Source organism: Lepisosteus platostomus, chromosome 22, assembly GCF_059453375.1.
Source record: "Lepisosteus platostomus isolate fLepPlt1 chromosome 22, fLepPlt1.hap1, whole genome shotgun sequence".
Lineage (NCBI taxonomy): Eukaryota > Metazoa > Chordata > Actinopteri > Semionotiformes > Lepisosteidae > Lepisosteus > Lepisosteus platostomus.
In genome coordinates this window covers 2364622-2390674 of record NC_142632.1, presented here as the reverse complement: position 1 = coordinate 2390674, position 26053 = coordinate 2364622, and the positions used below count along the sequence as shown (strand labels likewise).

At 49.4% G+C, this 26053-nt stretch overlaps 12 non-coding genes across 12 annotated transcripts; 7 read left to right on the top strand and 5 right to left on the bottom strand.

Annotated features, from left to right (window-relative positions):
• Positions 1 to 191: 191 nt before the first annotated feature.
• Positions 192 to 308, top strand: LOC148643047 (U5 spliceosomal RNA). Its single transcript, XR_015929377.1, has one exon. It is a non-coding gene; the product is annotated as a U5 spliceosomal RNA (small nuclear RNA).
• A 391-nt stretch (positions 309 to 699) lies between these two features.
• On the top strand, positions 700 to 814 carry LOC148643046 (U5 spliceosomal RNA). The gene has a single exon (XR_015929364.1). It is a non-coding gene; the product is annotated as a U5 spliceosomal RNA (small nuclear RNA).
• A 393-nt stretch (positions 815 to 1207) lies between these two features.
• On the top strand, positions 1208 to 1324 carry LOC148643045 (U5 spliceosomal RNA). The gene has a single exon (XR_015929363.1). It is a non-coding gene; the product is annotated as a U5 spliceosomal RNA (small nuclear RNA).
• A 755-nt stretch (positions 1325 to 2079) lies between these two features.
• On the bottom strand, positions 2080 to 2221 carry LOC148643044 (U4 spliceosomal RNA). The gene has a single exon (XR_015929470.1). It is a non-coding gene; the product is annotated as a U4 spliceosomal RNA (small nuclear RNA).
• Positions 2222 to 2450: 229 nt separating this feature from the next.
• LOC148643043 (U5 spliceosomal RNA) lies at positions 2451 to 2564 on the bottom strand. The gene has a single exon (XR_015929301.1). It is a non-coding gene; the product is annotated as a U5 spliceosomal RNA (small nuclear RNA).
• A 5245-nt stretch (positions 2565 to 7809) lies between these two features.
• LOC148643042 (U1 spliceosomal RNA) lies at positions 7810 to 7969 on the top strand. Its single transcript, XR_015929145.1, has one exon. It is a non-coding gene; the product is annotated as a U1 spliceosomal RNA (small nuclear RNA).
• Positions 7970 to 8606: 637 nt separating this feature from the next.
• Positions 8607 to 8725, bottom strand: LOC148643041 (5S ribosomal RNA). Its single transcript, XR_015929204.1, has one exon. It is a non-coding gene; the product is annotated as a 5S ribosomal RNA (ribosomal RNA).
• Positions 8726 to 10537: 1812 nt separating this feature from the next.
• On the top strand, positions 10538 to 10701 carry LOC148643040 (U1 spliceosomal RNA). The gene has a single exon (XR_015929267.1). It is a non-coding gene; the product is annotated as a U1 spliceosomal RNA (small nuclear RNA).
• Positions 10702 to 18971: 8270 nt separating this feature from the next.
• On the top strand, positions 18972 to 19090 carry LOC148643039 (5S ribosomal RNA). Its single transcript, XR_015929191.1, has one exon. It is a non-coding gene; the product is annotated as a 5S ribosomal RNA (ribosomal RNA).
• A 637-nt stretch (positions 19091 to 19727) lies between these two features.
• On the bottom strand, positions 19728 to 19887 carry LOC148643038 (U1 spliceosomal RNA). Its single transcript, XR_015929134.1, has one exon. It is a non-coding gene; the product is annotated as a U1 spliceosomal RNA (small nuclear RNA).
• Positions 19888 to 25150: 5263 nt separating this feature from the next.
• Positions 25151 to 25267, top strand: LOC148643037 (U5 spliceosomal RNA). Its single transcript, XR_015929275.1, has one exon. It is a non-coding gene; the product is annotated as a U5 spliceosomal RNA (small nuclear RNA).
• Positions 25268 to 25755: 488 nt separating this feature from the next.
• Positions 25756 to 25826, bottom strand: trnag-gcc (transfer RNA glycine (anticodon GCC)). Its single transcript has one exon. It is a non-coding gene; the product is annotated as a tRNA-Gly (tRNA).
• Positions 25827 to 26053: the final 227 nt, after the last annotated feature.

Sequence of the window (26053 nt, the reverse complement as noted above, 5' to 3'; positions counted from 1 at the left end):
GCACAGTGTGGCCGGGTGTTTTCCGAGTTATCGCACGGATTGGGCACGCTCGCAAGCCGTGAGCCGCAGGCGATGAGCCCGGAGCTGAACGGGCCCCACTGGCTCGTTTGTAAGGCCAGGTGCATTGCAAACCACGACCGGCAGCGCAGAGGCTTTGAAGGCGGACTGGGCTCCTGCAGCTGTGCAGCCACGCACTCTGGTTTCTCTTCATTTCGTACAAATCTTTCGCCTTTTACTAATGATTCCCGCGGAGAGAAGCATGAATGAGTTCCATGCAATATTTGTGCTTCTCTGCTTTCGGGTGGGGCACAGCTGGGCTGGTCAAAGAGAGAAAACAAAAACGCTCGCAATCGCTCTTGTAATGGTGATTGTGGCCGTCTGCTCCGCGAGTCCTCGGTCTCCGGCCGTCTGATTGGCGCTCTTTTCTTTGGGGGGCGGGAAGTGTCCGGTCGCAGGGGATCTTGGGACCTCGCTTTGCATAGCGGCTTCCCAGAGTGCGTCGTTTCCGGCACAGTGTGGCCGGGTGTTTTCCGAGTTATCGCACGGATTGGGCACGCTCGCAAGCCGTGAGCCGCAGGCGATGAGCCCGGAGCTGAACGGGCCCCACTGGCTCGTTTGTAAGGCCAGGTGTATTGCCAACCACGACCGGCAGGGCAGAGGCCTTGAAGGCGGCCTGGGCTCCTGCAGCTGTGCAGCCACGCACTTTGGTTTCTCTTCATCTCGTACAAATCTTTCGCCTTTTACTAAAAATTTCCATGGAGAGGAGCACAAACGAGTTCCCTGCAGTTTTTGTGCTTCCCTGCTTTCGGGTGGCGGGCAGCTGGGCTGGTCAAAGAGAGAAAACAAGCACGTTCGCAATCGCTCTTGTAATGGTGATTGTGGCCGTCCGCTCCGCGAGTCCTCGGTCTCCGGCCGTCTGATTGGCGCTCTTTTCTTTGGGGGGCGGGAAGTGTCCGGCCGCAGGGGATCTTGGGACCTCGCTTTTCATAGCGGCTTCCCAGAGTGCGTCGTTTCCGGCACAGTGTGGCTGGGTGTTTTCCGACTTATCGCACGGATTGGGCACGGCCGCAAGCTGAGAGCCGCAGGCGATGAGCCCGGAGCTGAACGGGCCCCACTGGCTAGTTTGTAAGGCCAGGTGCATTGCCAACCATGACCGGCAGCGCAGAGGCTTTGAAGGCGGCCTGGGCTCCTGCAGCTGTGCAGCCACGCACTCTGGTTTCTCTTCGTCTCATACGAATCTTTCGCCTTTTACTAAAGATTTCCGTGGAGAGGCGCATGAATGAGTTCCATGCAATTTTTGTGCTTCTCTGCCTTCGGGTGGGGCGCAGCTGGGTTGGTCAAAGAGAGAAAACAAGCACGTTCGCAATCGCTCTTGTAATGGTGATTGTGGCCGTCTGCTCCGCGAGTCCTCGGTCTCCGGCCGTCTGATTGGCGCTCTTTTCTTTGGGGGGCGGGAAGTGTCCGGCCGCAGGGATCTTGGGACCTTGCCTGCATAGCGGCTTCCCAGAGTGCGTCGTTTCCGCCACAGTGTGGCCGGGTGTTTTCCGAGTTATCGCACGGATTGGGCACGCTCGCAAACCGTGAGCCGCAGGCGATGAGCCCCGAGCTGAACGGGCCCCACTGGCTCGTTTGTAAAATCTGCGGCAGATCGTGTAAAGACGTTCAACTTTGTAACTACTGCACGCACAGGAAGCAGAATAAATTCCTCTTTCAAACTGTCAAAGGTTTGCTTTGCGAACGCTGCAGGACATCGCACAATCTGTTTTGAACGGGGACAAACGATTTCTTATGAGGCGCAGTAAGTACAGACGTTTAAAAAGCTCCACTCATGCCGACGATGCAGCATGAAGAAGGGCAACCTAACGTTTGACAGACAAAAGCCGGGCGCCGCTACGAGCAATATGAAATCAAACTGACAGCACACGGCGTTTCGCGCTGACTCAAAAGTGATCTCGACAGACGCTGTTCTCTGCATAACGCTGAAAGAGCTAAAGAGTGTTTCTGTTGAGACGTAACAAGCTTGTTTCTTTCTACCATGATGTTACCATGACAAAATCTGTCTTTAAACACCTTGCTCAGTCTCTGACGAGACTGTCAAGAATTGCTTTCGCCGATTGTATTGCAAACCGGCGGAAGCGGGGTATTGGGAAAAGTTTTCAACTAGCAATAATCGCGCATCGGCTAAACCTCACAGGCTACGATACTGCCACTGCGCAAAGCTGACGGTTGCCAGGCAACCGCGGGGATCCTATGGAAATCGTTATCGTCTCATGGCATGTCGTTGCTGTAATGCTTCATATTTGCGGCCGGACACTTCCCGCCCCCCAAAGAAAAGAGCGCCAATCAGACAGGCGGAGACCGAGGACTCGCAGAGCAGACGGCCACAGTCGCCGTAATAAGAGCGATTGTGAGCGGTTTTGTTTTCTCTCTTTGACCAGCCCAGCTGCGCCTCACCCGAAGGCAGGGAAGCACAAAAATTGTGTGGAACTCATTCATGCTCCTCTCCATGGAAATCTTTAGTAAAAGGCAAAAGATTTGTACGAGATGAAGAGAAACCAGAGTGCGTGGCTGGACAGCTGCAGGAGCCCAGGCCGCCTTCAAGGCCTCTGCCCTGCCGGTCGTGGTTGGCAATGCACCTGGCCTTACAAACGAGCCAGTGGGGCCCGTTCAGCTCCGGGCTCATCGCCTGCGGCTCTCGGCTTACCTGGCAGGGGAGATACCTTGATCAGCCTGTAGTTGGAGTAGTTGGATTGTTTTCTTGTTTTGTGGAAGCAGTGTTTGTTTTGCAGTTTGAGATGGCAACCTTTGGATCCCGCAAGAATGCTGTACGTTTTGAGCTTTTGGATGACCTCTTCATGGATCGTATGCAGTTCAGCAGAAAAGTGTTACAGAAGGAACTTGGCTTTGAACCTCGGCACTTGGATTTCATCTTCGCTCTCCCAGGTCAGAAAGCATTTGAGGTTTTTTGCTACCTATTCTCTGTTTGAACAATGCATGGATGTGTTTGAGGCAAAAAGAGGGAAAGTTCCTGCCCTTGAGAAGATCAGCTTGCAGCCTCTGACACAGAGAGAGAGGAAAACGGTGCATGTTGTTATGTTCTCGGAACTGGCAAAGACGGAGGACATTCACACCTGGCTTAAGCAGTACTGCACCGTCCACCATGGAACTGAGGTTAGAGATGTTGACGGTATAAAAACAGGAGCAAGGAAATTCGAGGTTCGCTTGCTACCGGACAATGTAAATGGAGGCTTAAGGCACCTGCCCTCTACAATCCGGCTGGGCGCCTGCAATGGCTATGTTTTTTATGTGGGACAACCAAAGGTGTGTCGGCGCTGTGGTGCTGTGGGACACCTGGCATCGTCCTGCACTGTGAAATGCTGCAAGACCTGTGGCAAACAGGGACATTTAGCCTCTGACTGTTCAATGCTGCCAAAGTGCAATTTATGTGGCTCGGAAAGGACACGTTTTTAAGAACTGCCCTCACACCTACGCCAATAAACTCAAAATGAGAAAGGATGAGGCAGTGCTTGTTTCAGCCAAACCGGCCCGAAAAGCCAAAGCAAACAACAAGTCAAACAAAGAACCCTTGTTGGACAAAGAGTCTCAGCCTCCAGCCAGGATCAGTCCTGCTGTGGCTCCGGGGCCGGTGGAAGAGAAATCCACTACGCTCCCACAACCGCAGACTGCACCAGACAAGCACGAGGGTTTGAAAACCCCAGAGAACAGCGAGGACCCCTCCCCCACTCCTGCTCCTCAGAACGAGGGCCAGTGTGGGGCCCCCCGGTGGAGCGGGTCCAGCGACGATACCCAGGATTCAGCGGAGCTGCTTTTCTCAGACTCTACAAGTGCTACAGATGCCCTCCTCTCCTCCATCCAGTCCGTCACGGAGGATCTGCAACAGCTGGTGGGTGAGGGGGAAGAGGAGACTGGTGCATCGGCTGCACCCCTTTCCCCTCAGTGCTCCCAGGAGCTGGACTTGAGGAAAAGGAAAAATGACTCTGTTTTCTCCCCGAGCGAGGAGGAAGGAGAGCATGGCGATGGGGACAGCTGGAACCCCTCCACCCCTCCTTCTACCCCCTTCCTTGAAATGGACTCGGTGAACGCTTTTACTGCTGCCACCCTGATGAAGGCTCATTCAGAGGATGGCTGGCAGGAAATTGGTAAGAAGAAAAAGAAAAAGAAGAAGGTAACAGGTGAGACCGAAGAGAAATGTGTTTTGTAAAGACTGGTTCCACTTTCTTATGTAATATGGCTCTAAACATAATTTCTCTTAACACCAGAGGTATCAATGACAGAGTTAAATGCCAGTGTGTCTTTGATTACCTCCAGCAGAGAGAGGGAGATGTGTTGATGTTGCAGGAGTGTGCTTTAGCCTATCAAGAGAGGTATAAAAGCTTTGAAGATAGGTGGGATAAAGGGCCTTCTGTTTGGTCAGGGGACAATAACAACAGAGCCTCTGGCGTGGCCATTCTTTTCAAAGGATGGGCTTTCAAATTGAAAAGTATTCAGAGGGTCATAGATGGCAGGTTGCTGTGTGTGGATGTGGAATGGGGGACCGTTAACCTGCGGCTAATCAATGTGTATTGTCCTACTGACGTGGGAGGAAGGGTGGAGCTACTCAAGGCACTCTCTCCCCTATTGTTAAGTAGCACAGACGTGATAGTGGGAGGGGATTTTAATTGTATCTTAGAGCACACAGACAGGCAGTCTAGCTCTCCGATAAAATTGGATTCCAGCTCACTGGCCCTGCAAAACTTAGTTCAAGACTTTAAACTCTCAGACACATATAGATGTATATATCCCACAACAGCAGGATGTACATGGTCAGGGAGGAATAGCAGCTCCAGAATTGACTATTGCTTTGTCTCAGAGAGAGTGAAAGTTGTTGGGGTCACTCTTCAGCCTGTCTTCTTCTCAGATCATCAGGCTTTAGGGTGTAGAGTGGAACTCCAGGGCGGGACTGTCTTTGGCCCAGGCCTCTGGAAACTCAACACAAAGCTGCTAGAGAACGAGGGGGTAGTATCCCGCTACAAGGAGAAACTATCACAGTGGCTGTCCTTGCAGTGTCTGTACGGGTCAGTAGGAGAGTGGTGGGAGGAGGTGAAGATGAGGACAAAGGCCTTTTTCATGGCTGAGGGAAGGAAGGCTGCTGCCAGACGGAGAGGAGTGCTAGCCAGGAAACAGAGGCAGCTGCAGCGTCTCTACACAATGCTGCACAGTGGCTTCGATGTGCTCGAGGATATCACCCTTTTAAAAAAGGACATCCGGAGCATAGCCGAAGAAAGTAGTCGAGGAGTGCTGTTAAGAAGCAGAGTGCAGTTCTTGGAAGAAAATGAGAAGTGTACTCGCCTCTTTTTCAGGAAAGTGGTAGGCTCCAAGTCTGTCATGGAAAGTGTTGTTGAGGAGGGACGAGAGAGAACAGAGCCGAGTACTATCCTCTCCTGCAGCGAGGCCTTCTACTCAAGACTGTACAGCTCTACAGAGGTAAAGGATGAAGAAATTCATTTTTTTACCTCAAAGCTAGAAAACGTTTTGAGTGAAGAAGATAGGGAAGTACTTGAGAGGGATTTGACAGTAGAAGAGCTGAGACAGGCTATGGAGAGCTTACAGAAGGGGAAAACTTCGGGTGCTGACGGGCTGCCTAAAGAATTTTATTGCACCTTTTGGGATCTGTTTCAGGATCCGCTACTGCTCCTATTCGAGGAAAGCTATAAGACAGAATTGCTGCCTGACTCCTTAAGAGAAGGCACTATCTCTCTCTTGTTTAAGAAAGGAGCAAAGAATGACATAAAGAACTGGAGACCCCTCAGCCTCTTAGGCGTGGACGCTAAGATCCTGCGCCTACAAAATGTAGTGGCCTCACTGGTAGGGAAAGAACAGACTTGTGGGATAGCAGGACGCCTGATGAGCGACAACCTGGCCTTGTTGAGGGATGTCTGTCTGTACTCAGAGGATCGCTCCCTCCCTCTGTGCATTTTAGGTGTAGACCTAGAAAAGGCCTTTGACCGCCTAAACCGGCAGTACTTAACATCGGTACTTGAGCACATGAAGTTTGGCCCCATCATGAGAAAGTGGATTAACCTGCTGTACACAGGTAGCAACAGCAGAGTAATGGTTAATGGCAATAGATCACGCCCCTTTGAAGTCTGTTCAGGGGTGAGGCAGGGCTGCCCATTATCCCCCTTGTTATTCGTTTTGGCTATGGAGCCCTTAGCCTGTGCCTTGCGCCAGGATCAGGCCATTAATGGGATACCAGTGCCTGGAAGTGGGGGAGGAGAGGTAAAGACATCTCTATACATGGATGACGTCACCCTGCTCCTCTCTGACAATGCCTCAATTAGCAGAGCTCTGCAGTGCTGTGATCGTTTCTCTTTGGCTTCCTCCGCAAAAATTAACAAATCTAAGAGTGAGATTTTTTATCAGAACTGGAGGGAGCCAATAGAAGGACATGATCTCAGGCTGCAAGAGAAGAGAATTAAGGTCCTGGGGGTGTATTTTGGAGAAGAGATGGGAACAGTAAATTGGCAGAACAAATTGCCAATCTTAAACAAAAAACTGATGCAATGGAAGGACCGAGACCTCACCATGACAGGGAAGGTGCTGGTCATCAAAGCCGAGCTCTTGTCTGTCTTGAATTTTCTGGCTTCTACCTTCCCAATCCCACACCGTGTTGCGGCGGTGCTGAGGAGATTGATGTTTCAATTTCTATGGGGTGGGAAGCAGGAAAGACTCAGAAGGGAAATAATGTACAGGCCGCTACCCTCAGGGGGGAAGTCTGTCCCAGATATTGCTACGAAGCTGCTGTGCATTTTCCTGGCCTCTGTGCTGAGAGGCTTTGCAACAGCACCTGCAGCGCGTACCTGGACTTATTTTTCCAGGCTCTGGGTAGGTAGGGAGGTGTTCAGAGTGTGGGGTGTCAGACCCAAGCTGGACGTCCCACTCTCTGACACATGCCCTGCAATTTATGGGACAGTTAAAAGTTTTCTAAGATCTCACCCAATTGGCCATATTCCCTTCCGAGATGTCAGCGTCAAAAACTGGAAGATTTCGTTGCACCCCAGAATAATAGGCAGACCCCTGTGGGCATTTTAACATCAGCCCAAACAAGGAAGGTGTGGAAACACACATCCTCTAAGTTTCTGTGCAACATTCACAGAGATTTAGCCTGGAGTGTCGTCCACCAGTGCTTACCGGTACGAACTTTCTTGTACCGTAGGGGCCTCGCTGCGTTAGGGTGGGCTGCGGCGAGGAGGAGACTGTGACCCATCTCCTGTGGTCCTGTTTTTTTGCTAAGGCCTTCTGGGCACAGTTTGAAGATTGGTTGCAGGCTCTCTCGCCCCAATTTACCCTGACCGCTGCTTTCGTCATATACGGCATCTCTCCTGTCAAACTTCCTCCTGACGTGTTTGACAGGATCTGGGCCGTGGTGAACAGTGGGAAAGACGCCCTGTGGAGAGTGAGGAACATGGGGCTGTTCAAAGGCATCGAGGTCCCAGTCAAGGCAGCAGGTAGCCTGGCCCTGTTCATCACCCGAGAGAACTATTACCTCAGAGATCTGTGGAGAGAAGGGAGGGAGGAAGCAGAAAATCTGTGGGAAATAGAGAGCATAGGTCAATATCTCAAGAGACTGTGAAAAACATTATCATGTTTAAGTAAAGAATGTGATTTGCACCAGAAAAAAATAAATTGTTACTATGTAACTGTTACCGTGTCAAAATGTAATGAGATGTGATCATATATACTGTTTTAAGTATGTATATTAATGTAAAGCTTTCTGATTTGTGATGTCCTGTATTTTATTGTGAAAAGAAAATAAAGTTCTTAAAAATCGAAAAATCGAAATCGGTTCACCCAGGGCGAGGCTCGGCCATTGCACTCCGGCTGTGCTGACCCCTGCGAATTCCCCAAATAAGGGAATCTCGACTGCATAATTTCTGGTAGTGGGGGACTGCGTCCGCGCTCTCCCCTGATGTGCTTGGTCCAAAATCAGATACGGGAGGGTTAGGACACCACGAGCTGCGTGGCTGCGGAAGGATCCCGGTTCGACAGGAGTGGACGCCGCTGCTGGTTCTCGCTGGCTTTTAGTTAGGGGTCCGGAGAAGCATCTCAAGCTAGTTCCACTACTCCTTCCGGACGTTCATTCCCTTTTCAAAGTCAGTCGTTTTGCTGTAGTCTGCGTTCTTTAGGCTGATTATCGAGGTTAGCCTTTATTTGGTCATGGGGGGCCTCGGTACTGTATGCTGAGTCTAAAGACAGTTTCACCCGTTTTCTGATTGCTCGGTTCTGTACCAGTGCAGACATGTCAAACAGTGAATGGCTGTACCTCTATTGTATCCGTGCTCAATGAATGAAATCGGTAACAAATGAATATATGTCTAGTTATACGAAAAACGAGTGGTTTATCGACTCATCTTCATTTGCAGATTTAGAGGCAGCTTCGATATTCGTTTTACAGACGGGTTTTTTTTCTTTGAATATGGGTCACACACATGCCACAGCAACAAAACATCTCTAGAGATGAGGCTATAGATCACCTTTCCATCCTGCAGGTTTTCCTCCCAAAGCCTACGGCACCAACGGCGACCCCTGCTGGCCAGGAGAGCAAAGGCTTACAGCACCTGGTATTCCCAGGCAGTCTCCCATCCAAGTACTAACCAGGCCCAACCCTGCTTAGCTTCCAAGATCAGACGAGATCGGGCGTGTTCAGGGTGGTGTGGCCGTAAGTGAAAACCCCGGCGCCTGACTCGCTACTTGAAGCTGTGTGTGGCGGGGGCTCTGTGCCCCCCGAGCGGGACTGAAGGATCGTTCGTGTGCAACTCTTTGGAAAGGAGCTGCTTTCCAAATCGCATTGCGTGCCTGGATGTTGGCGAATGCGCTCCCTTGTGTTGGCTCGTCCCGCACTGGAGGAGGACAAACAATCTGCACGGAGGAGCACCAGGCAAGTCTTCACCAGACAAAAACCTCCAGTGCACAGCACTCTGGAAACATTTCGGGGCTGTCGCGTGTTTATTTCAGCACGTAAAGCGCACCGGTCCAACACGTCGGCCGGGCGCGCGGCGCCTCCGCCCTCTTGTGGCCTTGCGGCGTCAGAGCAAGAGGCTCCTTCTCGCTGCCCTTCCGCTGTGTTGCAGGGCCCCGAGAGGGAACCCGGAGCGCGCAATTTGTGGGGGGCGGGGGACCGCGTTTGCGCTCTGCCCCCGGTCTCTTGCGCGAGTACTAAATCTCACGGACAGGGGGGCCTCGTCATTGATTGTTACAGGTGAGACGGGGATTAGGAGGAGACCCCGACTGATGGGTAAAGGGGAGCACTAACACCAGAGGGACACCCCCGGCGTCTCTTTTTGAGAGACGCCCTGGGGTTTCCTAATGGCCAAGGAGGGTCGGGACCTCGGTTTGACGCCTCCCCCGAAGGACGGCGCCTGTTTGTGCAGCAGAGTGTCGCCATCAGGAGGCTGGGGCGTAAGAGAGCCACACAGCCCGCAGGGTGAGCGCTCCCTGCTGGTCCCAGTCACATCTCTTGCAGGAGCAGCAGCAACCGGAGCTTTTCTGGGGGGGAATCTCCCATCCGGGTGCCGGCCAGGCTCACACCTGCTGGGCTGCCCCGGGGGTGAGCCAAGTCGAGAGTCGCAGGGCCAGATCTAGTCACCGGGGAGAAACGATACAAGTGAAGGATTGCTCGGCTCTCGGCACTTGAAAAGACCGACAAATGTCTCGTTCCCGCCGGAGCTGAATGTACCCGCATGTGTGGTGTCGTCTTCTTCCCGCGCCCCACTGTGTTTGCTGTATTGTCTCTGAAGCCGGCCCCCCCGAGACGAGACGGGCTGTTCCTGTGCCCCAATTAACACTTTACAGGTGCCATTCCCCGGCATTGTGGCCATTGTCGGTGCTCACACGCGATAAGATAAGGCGGAGGAGAGCGGGGCATGCCCAGCGGCAGACATTCAAGGAGGGGGCAGTGCGAGGTGAGGTGAGGTGAGGTGCGACACGCCGGAGCCCCGACGCAGCTAATGCGGAGCACTTGTTGGACTGGCATCGAAAGGACGTGTGCGCACAGAGCGAGCCTTCCCTGCGGCGGAGCGCGGGAACTTTCTCCCCCCCTCCCGCTGCAGGAGTTGTGTGCGCTGCAGCGGTGCCGAGAGAAAAGCACAGAAGGCAGCAGGCTCTGGAGAGCAGGTAAGAGACGGAGCCTTGTGGGCAGGCGAGCAGGCCCGTTTTTTGGAAATTGCTGAAAAGGTTTGTTCGGTGTGTGGCAGGCGCACGTCGCGAGCTTGCGTGGCGATATGCCGGTCTGGAGTTATGCAAATGAGGCCGAATTGCATCCCGGGACATGCTGCGAATGCGCAACGGCGACTGCAGATGTGTAGGAAATGGCGCGCTCGTTTTCTCGTTTTGCCCACACTTTTGAGTGTTAGTGTGGCGTGTGAGTGTGCGAAAGAGTGGGCCCAGCAGGAGGCGGTGGCGTGCGGGGCGAGGAGGTGGCCTAGGCTGCGCGATTTGTGCTGTGGGTGCAGGCCGCTTGCAGGGGCCTGTACAACTCATACTTACCTGGCAGGGGAGATACCTTGATCAAGAAGGAGGTTCACCCAGGGCGAGGCTCGGCCATTGCACTCCGGCTGTGCTGACCCCTGCGAATTCCCCAAATGTGGGAATCTCGACTGCATACTTTCTGGTAGTGGGGGACTGCGTTTGCGCTCTCCCCTGATGTGCTTGGTCCAAAATCAGATATGGGAGGGTTAGGACACCACGAGCTGCGTGGCTGCGGAAGGATCCCGGTTGACAGGAGTGGACGCCGCTGCTGGTTCTCGCTGGCTTTTAGTTAGGGGTCCGGAGAAGCATCTCAAGCTAGTTCCACTACTCCTTCCGGACGTTCATTCCCTTTTCAAAGTCAGTCGTTTTGCTGTAGTCTGTGTTCTTTAGGCTGATTATCGAGGTTAGCCTTTATTTGGTCATGGGGGGCCTCGGTACTATATGCTGAGTCTAAAGACAGTTTCACACGTTTTCTGATTGCTCGGTTCTGTACCAGTGCAGACATGTCAAAACAGTGAAAAACTTTTAGATATCCAGATATTTTTCTTTACTTGCTGCTGAAATTGCACATAAAACCAAACTGTTTCCTAAGTTTAAAAGGTAAGGATTGCAATTACCACCAATGTCTGGCTAAAACTATCCTTTTAATTTGCTTTTGACATACAATAATTAAGAGAGTTTAGCATTTAGAAAGTGTATTATCACAATCTCCAAACTTGACCATCAATTTGATATGTACAGTATAAGGAATAGAAAAAACTGCAAAATTGGTAAAAATTCGTAATCGAGGAAACAACAAACCAACACATTTCCTACATTTCAAATGCATCCTAGAGCACAGTAAAGGCATTAGAAAAAATCCAGGTGTTGTCCAACACTAACCCTAACCCTAGTTCGGGCCCTTACGAACCACACCTCCACAACCTTGCCTACAAATACAGTGCCCAAAATGTAACCCAGATGACTCCAAATCAGCCAGAAACATTCAAAGTTGCACATTTAAAGTATTTTAATGTGTCACCTGTGAAAAACTTACAGATATCCAGATCTTTTTCTTTACTTGATGCTGAAATTGCAAATAAAACCAAACTGTTTCCTAGGTTTAAAAGGTAAGGATTGCAATTACCACCAATGTCTGGCTAAAACTATCCTTTTAATTTGCTTTTGACATGCAATAATTAAGAGAGTTTAGCATTTAGAAAGTGTATTATCACAATCTCCAATCTTGACCATCATTTTGATATGTACAGTATATGGAGTAGAAAAAACTGCAAAATTGGTAAAAATTCGGAATCAAGGAAACAACAAACCAACACTTTTCCTGCATTTCAAATGCATCCTAGAGCACAGTAAAGGCATTTAAAAAAATCCAGGTTGTTTTCCAACCCTAACCCTAACCCTAGTTTGGGCCCTTACAAACCACACCTCCACAACCTTGCCTACAAATACAGTGCCCAAAATGTAACCCAGTTGACTCCAAATCAGCCAGAAACATTCAAAGTTGCACATTTAAAGTATTTTAATGTGTCACCTGTGAAAAACTTTCAGATATCCAGATCTTTTTCTTTACTTGCTGCTGAAATTGCAAATAAAACCAAACTGTTTTGTTGTAACAGAAGAAACAAGGTTCTTGATCCCGAGATGAAGTAAAACAGATGAGTTTATTGCATGCAAGGAACAATAAAGCCGAAGTCTTGTTTCTCGCAAGAAACAACAAAACCGAAGTATTGTTCGCCGTACTGTTACAAACTTTTGGGTTATATACAGTTTTCTTCTCCGTTTCTGACGTCACTCGGTCCGATGGTAAAGAGGGGGGTTCATGGTATTTGGCCAGTTTACGATGTTCTGGGCAAATGGTCAGTTTAACATTACACCCAGGGGGGTTCCTAGCTGGCATCTGCAATCCTTATCAGTTAACCCCCTTTCCTGCCATAAACCCCTGCTTGTGACTTGGAAGTCTAAACCCCCTACAGAAAAGATTAAATTCAAACCCCCGTCTTCACATCTTTCTTCATTCCCCCCTTATAAAATATGGCATACGTCAGTGTAGCCTATTTTTATACATACAATGTCAGGGCAGATCTTTCCTTTCTTGGCGAACAGGTATGTATTGCCATGACATTGTACGTTCCACGGTTATGGCAAGATGTGATACATGTTTTTGTGCACGTGATGATTACAATTATACATATAAACAATACTATTCCTACAAATAAACACTGTAAAAAAGTTCCGCCCCAGGCCCCAAACACAGACTTTACCCAAGATCCAATTCCCCAATTTTCAGTATAATAGTCCTGATATTTCTGTTCCTCATTGTAAATGTGTTGGGCCAGATCTGAGATGTGCTCAGAATTATCAGGGATATATGTGCAGCATTCAGTGCCAATTACTGCACAAGTTCCTCCTTGGGCCGCCAGTACATAATCTAAAGCTAGTCGGTTCTGCATGGCCACTGTTCTGAGGGCTACCATCTCATCATTAACAGCCTTCAGACTAGATGAGGTAGAATTTGCTAATTCTTCTAAAGTCGAAGCCATTTGAATTAACTCTCGACTCAGAAAGTTCATGCCGGCTTGTGGAAATATTATACCTAAATAATATTCCCAATCAGCCAATTTTCTTTGTGGTCTGTGGTTAGGTCCGAAGGGGGTGTGGGTTTGAACACGGATATGAGGAACCACATATCCTAAATAACATGAGCCAGACCACTGGGCTGGCAACCATGGGTAGGCTCGTTTTCCACAAATGAAATATGTTCCGTTTGGCGCTCCCCATGCCTCTGAAAATAAGAAACTTATACCGAAATTGTGGGGTGTGCCGATCCCATCCTGGAATTTGGAAGGTAGAGGTGGATATATTTGCAGCGATGGTAAGGTTGCAACGACTCCATCCAACCAAGTGCAGACCAATTAGTGTGCTGAAAACATATGTTTCCCTCACGTTCCTTATTGAGAGTCAGGTATGGTGGTGTATGGCTTCTGTTATATTTAGGAGCGTAAGAGCCTGTGAAACTCGTGGGCTCTAAGCCTCGCTCCTGTAGATATTGTAATGTTGTGCAGGTTAAAGTCGTGTTATGGCAACCCCCCATAGTTTGTCATATTAAAATCTCCTAAATTATCCCTCCAAATGATCATGCCTATGACTTCCTCGCGACGCCAAGGAATGGCTCCCATAGGAAGTCCTCCCTGTACATATTTGGGTAATGTGGCACACACCCAGCAGGCACTTTGGTTGGTTTTCTTAGCTGTCAGATAGGAGAGGCCTAAAAAGGAATTAATTCCATGTTCTCCTTTGTGGGAGAGATGATCATTAATTCCTGCAGAACATAGTCCTACAGCAACAATTATTGTTATAAACAGAAATGATTTCATTCTGAGTCTGTAAATGGGGATGAGGCTCATCGGCAGTGTGGCGCGTGGATCCAGCGATCTTTTCCTTCCACTCGAACCGCAGACTCGGTTGTCAACAGGATCTGGTAGGGTCCATCCCACCTGGGCTGGAGAACCTGTGAAGGAAATTTCCTGATCCACACCCACTCTCCTGGGATGAGGTCGTGCCCTCCTTCAGGTGGTGGTCCCTACGCCTCCAGGACCTGCTCGCGGGCTCCTTGGGTGGCCTCTGTCAGCAACTTGCAATAATACAAAGGAATGGTTGATCCATCTGAGGAATCCCCAGTCTCAGCACCTGTAAGAGAACTTGTTTCAAATTATTACAGGTGGCTTTTGCTGCGGGAACTAAGGCAATCTTGTCCTTGTACTGCACTCCCCCCTTAAGCAGATCTGTTAAGAGTTGTGCTCACCCTGTAAAAAACATTGCACCCAGGCCCTGTTAAAATTTCACAATGCTAGACACAAAAGGGCCTTATCATAACTGCTTCTATTAGACACTCTAAAGCTGACGCAACTCAGACTTGTGGGTTTCCTTGTCAGGGGAAGCACTCAGAATACCATCAACATACTGAGTGATCACAGCCAGTTGAAGCCACGTGATACCCTGTTCTGCATAGTCATTCTTTGTAATGCATAATATTCCAACCCAATAGATCTGGGATCAAACCACCCATTAAAATCTGGTACTCGGCAAGTAAAACTTGCTGTCCCAATACTCCTGTGGCCTCCTGCCATCTTCCCCTATACATTGCTCTATAGTACACTGTTGAACAGAGGAGTGAAACAAGCAGGACAGTAGTGCTCCAGTATCCCCTAACAGAGAAACCAACACTCAATTAACAGTACATTTTTATCCACTGGACTGGGACAGACTTAGGGAGGCTACAAGGGATTTACAGGATCTAATCGTTAGGTAAACAGATTTTCTCACAAGACGTTATTCTCCCCAGTCTCGATTCTAAACCTACAGCGTTTCAGCATGTCTGGTTTCGAGACATTCGAATAAAACCAAATTGTTTCCACTATTGCAACTAATTGTATAAATTACAATTTATAATAATTTATAATAATACAAAAACTGTTTAACTACTTTTACGTCCACCTGTACTGTACTTATACGTTTTAGACGCTCTTATATTTTCCAATCTCCTTAAGTTGATTTTCGTCAAGTCTCTTTAGTTACGTCTCTAGCCAGTCCCGCTGGCTAAACACACTCACACCGTCATTTAGTAGACCAAAACTCACAGTTACACACATACATGCCGGCACACAAATTCATAAAACACACATACACATCGAGAATATATTTTTCTCTTCGTAATACAATGTGCTGTATTCTTGTTTTACTTCTACATGAATCATTTTAATTCCTGAAGCGCACTCCAGGTTCGCTGCATTTCTAATTTCGGGTGCGGTACTTTAGCCCACCGGTCAATATCTTACGGTTTTGGATTTGATCGTATGGGGGAAATCAGGGAAGGTAGGTGCGATTGCAGACCCCCCTCGACGGGGTGCGAGACAGTGTTAGAGTGGCGCTGTCATCAACGGCGCCAGCCCCTGCTACATCAAGTCCTTTCCCACTTCGAGTGAGAGTACAGATCTGCGGGCGCCCTCCCTCTAACAGGGGAGACCCTGATCCGTCTTTATCACACTCATACCAAGTGTTATCCCAATCAGACCCCCCTTCTCCATATGGCCACTGAGGGAATTGATCCCAATTATTTTCGTTTCCTGCCTGTTTGTTCCCCTGTGGGAGAGCAAGATATAACTTAGTCGCTGGCTGCAGCACATTAACCAGTGCAGCGTGACCAGGAGTTAATTCCTAATTCGTTTCTCATTCTCCTGTACTGCCTCTTTTAGCTTTTTTTTTCCTATACTCTTTCGTAGCGAGTAAAGTATATTTTCTTCCGGGTTTTTATTTTCCCCGTAAACACACTTTTAAGTCACATCCCAATTTCTTTTTTTTTTTTTCGTCATGTATCTGCCACTACTGGTGCCGGCTGTGCACCAGGGTGGGAGCTACATGCTTGTGCTTTTGCCAATCAATACTCATATGCTTTCTTTACAGGCGTCTTCGCCCCAAATTCCCTCTGACAAACTCAGCTTTTTCCATATTTTTCTCCTTCTTTTCCGTCAACCCACACTTTTCCGATATTTAAACGGACCCTTCCACCACTTTCTCAAACCATCAGTTAGCGCACATGTTCGGTCTCTTTAAGATTTACTTTTGTCGCGTGTGAGGTAACAGCTCATTCAGTAGGGGGATGTTTTCACTTGGAAAAACCTGTGCATTCCTGCACTCATTCAGCTAAGGGCATCTGTTACCTCCAGATCTAAATGCCTCTCCGAGACTTTAGAGAGGACTTACACCGCACTGTTCACAGGTAAGAAACGAGACCTCGAAAACCCCCTTTCTTGATCAGTAATTCACCATCCCCAGAACGCCAGCATCGCTGCTTTTGCCCCGGGGTGGACTTACGCACTGAGCTCAATCAGGGCGATTCTCGGGTCTCAACGTCCTTTAAATCCTGCTACTTAATGCTTTGCTCTTTTATTATGAGGTGTGTTTATGTTAGTGTCGTGCGTGTGTATATGTATTTCACAAACAAGGAAAACACCAAAAACATACATACATATATCTCTTCTACTCCTGTTTCCTTTAAAACAAAAAAAAACACGCCACGCCAATCTGTGCACGATCAAGGCGTAGCTAATCTCAGGACCCCGGGCGTAATTAAAGCCCACACCAATCCTGGATTATACGTGCATTTAATGCACCACTCAGCTCCAGAACCCCGGGCGCAATTAAGGCCCACACCGATCCCGAGCCACAGAACTCCGGGTGCAATTAAGACCCACACCAGTTCTGACCTTCAGAACTCCGGGTGCAACTAAGACCCACACCAGTCCTGAACTACGTGCATTTAATGCACCACTTGCTCTAGAACCCCGGGCGCAATTAAGGCCCACACCGATTCAGAGCATCAGAACTCCGGGTGCAATTAAGACCCAAACCAGTTCTGACCTTCAGAACTCCGGGTGCAATTAAGACCCACACCAGTCCTGACTTCACGGTAAGGGTCCAAAACCCGTTCAAAACTCCACGCGCAATTAAGGCATACACCAGCTTCGAACGCCTGTACACAATACCGCGGAACCCCTGCCAGACCAAATTCTGGGCTTACAGCAAACAACCCATTACATACACCGGTGCCTTCCCCGGGCCAGAGGAATTCAGAAACTCACGTTTACTCCGTCATCTCGGGCGATTCTCGCAGGGAGCAGAGATTTCCCAATCGGTTAGAGAGAGTCGGGACTTTTAAATAAAAGAGGAGTCCTTACCTCTTAGTTATGTGCGCGCTGACCGTCTCTCCTGCTGATGGGAAGTTCTGCGCCTTCTGGAGCATCCTGCCGACTACGCCAAATTTGTTGTAACAGAAGAAACAAGGTTCTTGATCCCGAGATGAAGTAAAACAGATGAGTTTATTGCATGCAAGGAACAATAAAGCCGAAGTCTTGTTTCTCGCAAGAAACAACAAAACCGAAGTATTGTTCGCCGTACTGTTACAAACTTTTGGGTTATATACAGTTTTCTTCTCCGTTTCTGACGTCACTCGGTCCGATGGTAAAGAGGGGGGTTCATGGTATTTGGCCAGTTTACGATGTTCTGGGCAAATGGTCAGTTTAACATTACACCCAGGGGGGTTCCTAGCTGGCATCTGCAATCCTTATCAGTTAACCCCCTTTCCTGCCATAAACCCCTGCTTGTGACTTGGAAGTCTAAACCCCCTACAGAAAAGATTAAATTCAAACCCCCGTCTTCACATCTTTCTTCAGTTTCCTAGGTTAAAAAGGTAAGGATTGCAATTACCACCAATGTCTGGCTAAAACTATCCTTTTAATTTGCTTTTGACATGCAATAATTAAGAGAGTTTAGCATTTAGAAAGTGTATTATCACAATCTCCAATCTTGACCATCATTTTGATATGTACAGTATATGGAGTAGAAAAAACTGCAAAATTGGTAAAAATTCGTAATCAAGGAAACAACAAACCAACACTTTTCCTGCATTTCAAATGCATCCTAGAGCACAGTAAAGGCATTTAAAAAAATCCAGGTTGTTTTCCAACCCTAACCCTAACCCTAGTTTGGGCCCTTACAAACCACACCTCCACAGCCACAGTGAAGGTGTGAGCCTGGCCGGCACCCGGATGGGAGATTCCCCCCCGGAAAAGCTCCGGTTGCTGCTGCTCCTGCAAGAGATGTGACTGGGACCAGCAGGGAGCGCTCACCCTGCGGGCTGTGTGGCTCTCTTACGCCCCAGCCTCCTGATGGCGACACTCTGCTGCACAAACAGGCGCCGTCCTTCGGGGGAGGCGTCAAACCGAGGTCCCGACCCTCCTTGGCCATTAGGAAACCCCAGGGCGTCTCTCAAAAAGAGACGCCGGGGGTGTCCCTCTGGTGTTAGTGCTCCCCTTTACCCATCAGTCGGGGTCTCCTCCTAATCCCTGTCTCACCTGTAACAATCAATGACGAGGCCCCCCTGTCCGTGAGATTTAGTACTCGCGCAAGAGACCGGGGGCAGAGCGCAAACGCGGTCCCCCGCCCCCCACAAATTGCGCGCTCCGGGTTCCCTCTCGGGGCCCTGCAACACAGCGGAAGGGCAGCGAGAAGGAGCCTCTTGCTCTGACGCCGCAAGGCCACAAGAGGGCGGAGGCGCCGCGCGCCCGGCCGACGTGTTGGACCGGTGCGCTTTACGTGCTGAAATAAACACGCGACAGCCCCGAAATGTTTCCAGAGTGCTGTGCACTGGAGGTTTTTGTCTGGTGAAGACTTGCCTGGTGCTCCTCCGTGCAGATTGTTTGTCCTCCTCCAGTGCGGGACGAGCCAACACAAGGGAGCGCATTCGCCAACATCCAGGCACGCAATGCGATTTGGAAAGCAGCTCCTTTCCAAAGAGTTGCACACGAACGATCCTTCAGTCCCGCTCGGGGGGCACGGAGCCCCCGCCACACACAGCTTCAAGTAGCGAGTCAGGCGCCGGGGCTTTCGCTTACGGCCACACCACCCTGAACATGCCTGATCTCGTCTGATCTTGGAAGCTAAGCAGGGTTGGGCCTGGTTAGTACTTGGATGGGAGACCGCCTGGGAATACCAGGTGCTGTAAGCCTTTGCTCTCCTGGCCAGCAGGGGTCGCCGTTGGTGCCGTAGGCTTTGGGAGGAAAACCTGCAGGATGGAAAGGTGATCTATAGCCTCATCTCTAGAGACGTTTTGTTGCTGTGGCATGTGTGTGACCCATATTCAAAGAAAAAAAACCCGTCTGTAAAACGAATATCGAAGCTGCCTCTAAATCTGCAAATGAAGATGAGTCGATAAACCACTCGTTTTTCGTATAACTAGACATATATTCATTTGTTACCGATTTCATTCATTGACCACGGATACAATAGAGGTACAGCCATTCACTGTTTGACATGTCTGCACTGGTACAGAACCAAGCAATCAGAAAACGGGTGAAACTGTCTTTAGACTCAGCATACAGTACCGAGGCCCCCCATGACCAAATAAAGGCTAACCTCGATAATCAGCCTAAAGAACGCAGACTACAGCAAAACGACTGACTTTGAAAAGGGAATGAACGTCCGGAAGGAGTAGTGGAACTAGCTTGAGATGCTTCTCCGGACCCCTAACTAAAAGCCAGCGAGAACCAGCAGCGGCGTCCACTCCTGTCGAACCGGGATCCTTCCGCAGCCACGCAGCTCGTGGTGTCCTAACCCTCCCGTATCTGATTTTGGACCAAGCACATCAGGGGAGAGCGCGAACGCAGTCCCCCACTACCAGAAATTATGCAGTCGAGATTCCCTCATTTGGGGAATTCGCAGGGGTCAGCACAGCCGGAGTGCAATGGCCGAGCCTCGCCCTGGGTGAACCGATTTCGATTTTTCGATTTTTAAGAACTTTATTTTCTTTTCACAATAAAATACAGGACATCACAAATCAGAAAGCTTTACATTAATATACATACTTAAAACAGTATATATGATCACATCTCATTACATTTTGACACGGTAACAGTTACATAGTAACAATTTATTTTTTTCTGGTGCAAATCACATTCTTTACTTAAACATGATAATGTTTTTCACAGTCTCTTGAGATATTGACCTATGCTCTCTATTTCCCACAGATTTTCTGCTTCCTCCCTCCCTTCTCTCCACAGATCTCTGAGGTAATAGTTCTCTCGGGTGATGAACAGGGCCAGGCTACCTGCTGCCTTGACTGGGACCTCGATGCCTTTGAACAGCCCCATGTTCCTCACTCTCCACAGGGCGTCTTTCCCACTGTTCACCACGGCCCAGATCCTGTCAAACACGTCAGGAGGAAGTTTGACAGGAGAGATGCCGTATATGACGAAAGCAGCGGTCAGGGTAAATTGGGGCGAGAGAGCCTGCAACCAATCTTCAAACTGTGCCCAGAAGGCCTTAGCAAAAAAACAGGACCACAGGAGATGGGTCACAGTCTCCTCCTCGCCGCAGCCCACCCTAACGCAACGAGGGCTGGGGGTGAGGCCCCTACGGTACAAGAAAGTTCGTACCGGTAAGCACTGGTGGACGACACTCCAGGCTAAATCTCTGTGAATGTTGCACAGAAACTTAGAGGATGTGTGTTTCCACACCTTCCTTGTTTGGGCTGATGTTAAAATGCCCACAGGGGTCTGCCTATTATTCTGGGGTGCAACGAAATCTTCCAGTTTTTGGACGCTGACATCTCGGAGGGGAATATGGCCAATTGGGTGAGATCTTAGAAAACTTTTAACTGTCCCATAAATTGCAGGGCATGTGTCAGAGAGTGGGACGTCCAGCTTGGGTCTGACACCCCACACTCTGAACACCTCCCTACCTACCCAGAGCCTGGAAAAATAAGTCCAGGTACGCGCTGCAGGTGCTGTTGCAAAGCCTCTCAGCACAGAGGCCAGGAAAATGCACAGCAGCTTCGTAGCAATATCTGGGACAGACTTCCCCCCTGAGGGTAGCGGCCTGTACATTATTTCCCTTCTGAGTCTTTCCTGCTTCCCACCCCATAGAAATTGAAACATCAATCTCCTCAGCACCGCCGCAACACGGTGTGGGATTGGGAAGGTAGAAGCCAGAAAATTCAAGACAGGCAAGAGCTCGGGCTTTGATGACCAGCACCTTCCCTGTCATGGTGAGGTCTCGGTCCTTCCATTGCATCAGTTTTTTGTTTAAGATTGGCAATTTGTTCTGCCAATTTACTGTTCCCATCTCTTCTCCAAAATACACCCCCAGGACCTTAATTCTCTTCTCTTGCAGCCTGAGATCATGTCCTTCTATTGGCTCCCTCCAGTTCTGATAAAAAATCTCACTCTTAGATTTGTTAATTTTTGCGGAGGAAGCCAAAGAGAAACGATCACAGCACTGCAGAGCTCTGCTAATTGAGGCATTGTCAGAGAGGAGCAGGGTGACGTCATCCATGTATAGAGATGTCTTTACCTCTCCTCCCCCACTTCCAGGCACTGGTATCCCATTAATGGCCTGATCCTGGCGCAAGGCACAGGCTAAGGGCTCCATAGCCAAAACGAATAACAAGGGGGATAATGGGCAGCCCTGCCTCACCCCTGAACAGACTTCAAAGGGGCGTGATCTATTGCCATTAACCATTACTCTGCTGTTGCTACCTGTGTACAGCAGGTTAATCCACTTTCTCATGATGGGGCCAAACTTCATGTGCTCAAGTACCGATGTTAAGTACTGCCGGTTTAGGCGGTCAAAGGCTTTTTCTAGGTCTACACCTAAAATGCACAGAGGGAGGGAGCGATCCTCTGAGTACAGACAGACATCCCTCAACAAGGCCAGGTTGTCGCTCATCAGGCGTCCTGCTATCCCACAAGTCTGTTCTTTCCCTACCAGTGAGGCCACTACATTTTGTAGGCGCAGGATCTTAGTGTCCACGCCTAAGAGGCTGAGGGGTCTCCAGTTCTTTATGTCATTCTTTGCTCCTTTCTTAAACAAGAGAGAGATAGTGCCTTCTCTTAAGGAGTCAGGCAGAAATTCTGTCTTATAGCTTTCCTCGAATAGGAGCAGTAGCGGATCCTGAAGCAGATCCCAAAGGTGCAATAAAATTCTTTAGGGAGCCCGTCAGCACCCGGAGTTTTCCCCTTCTGTAAGCTCTCCATAGCCTGTCTCAGCTCTTCTACTGTCAAATCCCTCTCAAGTACTTCCCTATCTTCTTCACTCAAAACGTTTTCTAGCTTTGAGGTAAAAAAATGAATTTCTTCATCCTTTAACTCTGTAGAGCTGTACAGTCTTGAGTAGAAGGCCTCGGTGCAGGAGAGGATAGCACTCGGCTCTGTTCTCTCTCGTCCCTCCTCATCAACTACACTTTCCATGACAGACTTGGAGCCTACCACTTTCCTGAAAAAGAAGCGAGTACACTTCTTATTTTCTTCCAAGAACTGCACTCTGCTTCTTAACAGCACTCCTCGACTACTTTCTTCGGCTATGCTCCGGATGTCCTTTTTTAAAAGGGTGATATCCTCGAGCACATCGAAGCCACTGTGCAGCATTGTGTAGAGACGCTGCAGCTGCCTCTGTTTCCTGGCTAGCACTCCTCTCCGTCTGGCAGCAGCCTTCCTTCTCTCAGCCATGAAAAAGGCCTTTGTCCTCATCTTCACCTCCTCCCACCACTCTCCTACTGACCCGTACAGACACTGCAAGGACAGCCACTGTGATAGTTTCTCCTTGTAGCGGGATACTACCCCCTCGTTCTCTAGCAGCTTTGTGTTGAGTTTCCAGAGGCCTGGGCCAAAGACAGTCCCGCCCTGGAGTTCCACTCTACACCCTAAAGCCTGATGATCTGAGAAGAAGACAGGCTGAAGAGTGACCCCAACAACTTTCACTCTCTCTGAGACAAAGCAATAGTCATTCTGGAGCTGCTATTCCTCCCTGACCATGTATATCCTGCTGTTGTGGGATATATACATCTATATGTGTCTGAGAGTTTAAAGTCTTGAACTAAGTTTTGCAGGGCCAGTGAGCTGGAATCCAATTTTATCGGAGAGCTAGACTGCCTGTCTGTGTGCTCTAAGATACAATTAAAATCCCCTCCCACTATCACGTCTGTGCTACTTAACAATAGGGGAGAGAGTGCCTTGAGTAGCTCCACCCTTCCTCCCACGTCAGTAGGACAATACACATTGATTAGCCGCAGGTTAACGGTCCCCCATTCCACATCCACACACAGCAACCTGCCATCTATGACCCTCTGAATACTTTTCAATTTGAAAGCCCATCCTTTGAAAAGAATGGCCACGCCAGAGGCTCTGTTGTTATTGTCCCCTGACCAAACAGAAGGCCCTTTATCCCACCTATCTTCAAAGCTTTTATACCTCTCTTGATAGGCTAAAGCACACTCCTGCAACATCAACACATCTCCCTCTCTCTGCTGGAGGTAATCAAAGACACACTGGCATTTAACTCTGTCATTGATACCTCTGGTGTTAAGAGAAATTATGTTTAGAGCCATATTACATAAGAAAGTGGAACCAGTCTTTACAAAACACATTTCTCTTCGGTCTCACCTGTTACCTTCTTCTTTTTCTTTTTCTTCTTACCAATTTCCTGCCAGCCATCCTCTGAATGAGCCTTCATCAGGGTGGCAGCAGTAAAAGCGTTCACGGAGTCCATTTCAAGGAAGGGGGTAGAGGGAGGGGTGGAGGGGTTCCAGCTGTCCCCATCGCCATGCTCTCCTTCCTCCTCGCTCGGGGAGAAAACAGAGTCATTTTTCTTTTCCTCAAGTCCAGCTCCCGGGAGCACTGAGGGGAAAGGGGTGCAGCCGATGCACCAGTCTCCTCTTCCCCCTCACCCACCAGCTGTTGCAGATCCTCCGTGACGGACTGGATGGAGGAGAGGAGGGCATCTGTAGCACTTGCAGAGTCTGAGAAAAGCAGCTCCGCTGAATCCTGGGTATCGTCGCTGGACCCGCTCCACCGGTGGGGGCCCCACACTGGCCCTCGTTCTGAGGAGCAGGAGTGGGGGAGGGGTCCTCGCTGTTCTCTGGGGTTTTCAAACCCTCGTGCTTGTCTGGTGCAGTCTGCGGTTGTGGGAGCGTAGTGGATTTCTCTTCCACCGACCCCGGAGCCACAGCAGGACTGATCCTGGCTGGAGGCTGAGACTCTTTGTCCAACAAGGGTTCTTTGTTTGACTTGTTGTTTGCTTTGGCTTTTTGGGCCGGTTTGGCTGAAACAAGCACTGCCTCATCCTTTCTCATTTTGAGTTTATTGGCATAGGCGTGAGGGCAGTTCTTAAAAACGTGTCCTTCCGAGCCACATAAATTGCACTTTGGCAGCATTGAACAGTCAGAGGCTAAATGTCCCTGTTTGCCACAGGTCTTGCAGCATTTCACAGTGCAGGACGATGCCAGGTGTCCCACAGCACCACAGCGCCGACGCACCTTTGGTTGTCCCACATAAAAAACATAGCCATTGCAGGCGCCAAGCCGGATTGTAGAGGGCAGGTGCCTTAAGCCTCCATTTACATTGTCCGGTAGCAAGCGAACCTCAAATTTTCTTGCTCCTGTTTTTATACCGTCAACATCTCTAACCTCAGTTCCATGGTGGACGGTGCAGTACTGCTTAAGCCAGGTGTGAATGTCCTCCGTCTTTGCCATTTCTGAGAACATAACAACATGCACCGTTTTCCTCTCTCTCTGTGTCAGAGGCTGCAAGTTGATCTTCTCAAGGGCAGGAACTTTCCCTCTTTTTGCATCAAACACATCCACACATTGTTCAAACAGAGAATAGGTAGCAAAAACAACCTCAAATGCTTTCTGACCTGGGAGAGCGAAGATGAAATCCAAGTGCCGAGGTTCAAAGCCAAGTTCCTTCTGTAACACTTTTCTGCTGAACTGCATACGATCCATGAAGAGGTCATCCAAAAGCTCAAATTGTACAGCATTCTTGCGGGATCCAAAGGTTGCCATCTCAAACTGCAAAACAAACACTGCTTCCAGAAAACAAGAAAACAATCCAACTACTCCAACTACAGGCTGATCAAGGTATCTCCCCTGCCAGGTAAGCCGAGAGCTGCAGGCGATGAGCCCGGAGCTGAACGGGCCCCACTGGCTCGTTTGTAAGGCCAGGTGCATTGCCAACCACGACCGGCAGGGCAGAGGACTTGAAGGCGGCCTGGGCTCCTGCAGCTGTCCAGCCACGCACTCTGGTTTCTCTTCATCTCGTACAAATCTTTTGCCTTTTACTAAAGATTTCCATGGAGAGGAGCATGAATGAGTTCCATACAATTTTTGTGCTTCCCTGCCTTCGGGTGGGGCGCAGCTGGGCTGGTCAAAGAGAGAAAACAAAACCGCTCACAATCGCTCTTACAATGCAGTAAGTAGCACAGGCTACTTAAACACATGAATGCAAAACAGCATTTTTCAGCTGATTTAAAATGTACCTAAAGGAGAAGCATTATTGAAGACCATCAATTACCAAGAGCTTTTGTCAAAGGTTTTGGTGGTCATTTTGAATGACCACAGAGCGCTGTGACCTCGTTTTTACATCTCATCCAAAAGACAGCGCCCTTTTACAACACAGCATCTCCGTCACTATACTGGGGCATTGGGACCCGCACAGACCTCAGGGTGAGCGCCCCCCCGCCGGCACCATTAACACCGCTTCCAGCTGGAAGCTTTGTTTTTCCCTGTAGCTCACCCTTATCCGGGTACTGACCTGGCTCACACCTGCTTAGCTTCAGTGGGTTTTCAGTTGCGAGTTGCAAGGGGATGCAAGTGATGGAGCCGCTCGCTGCAAAAGCCACTGCATTGGCCAGGAATCGAACCCGAGCCTCCCGCGTGGCAGGCGAGAATTCTACCACTGAACCACCAATGCTCAGTGCCTAGGCCTTCAAAAAAGACGCTTTTTTGGTGCTCTGTGCAAAACGCATCGACATCTGCTTCCAGCTGCAAAATGCCATTCGCGGACGCTGAAGAACTTATTTCCAAGGCAGCGGGTACAAGCGATTGGGCGTTTTAGAACCACCAGGAACAGCAAAGAGGCGCGCTTCTTTGATTGTGCCGAAACACACCGACTGGAGGCGGACAACGTAGTCGGCAGGA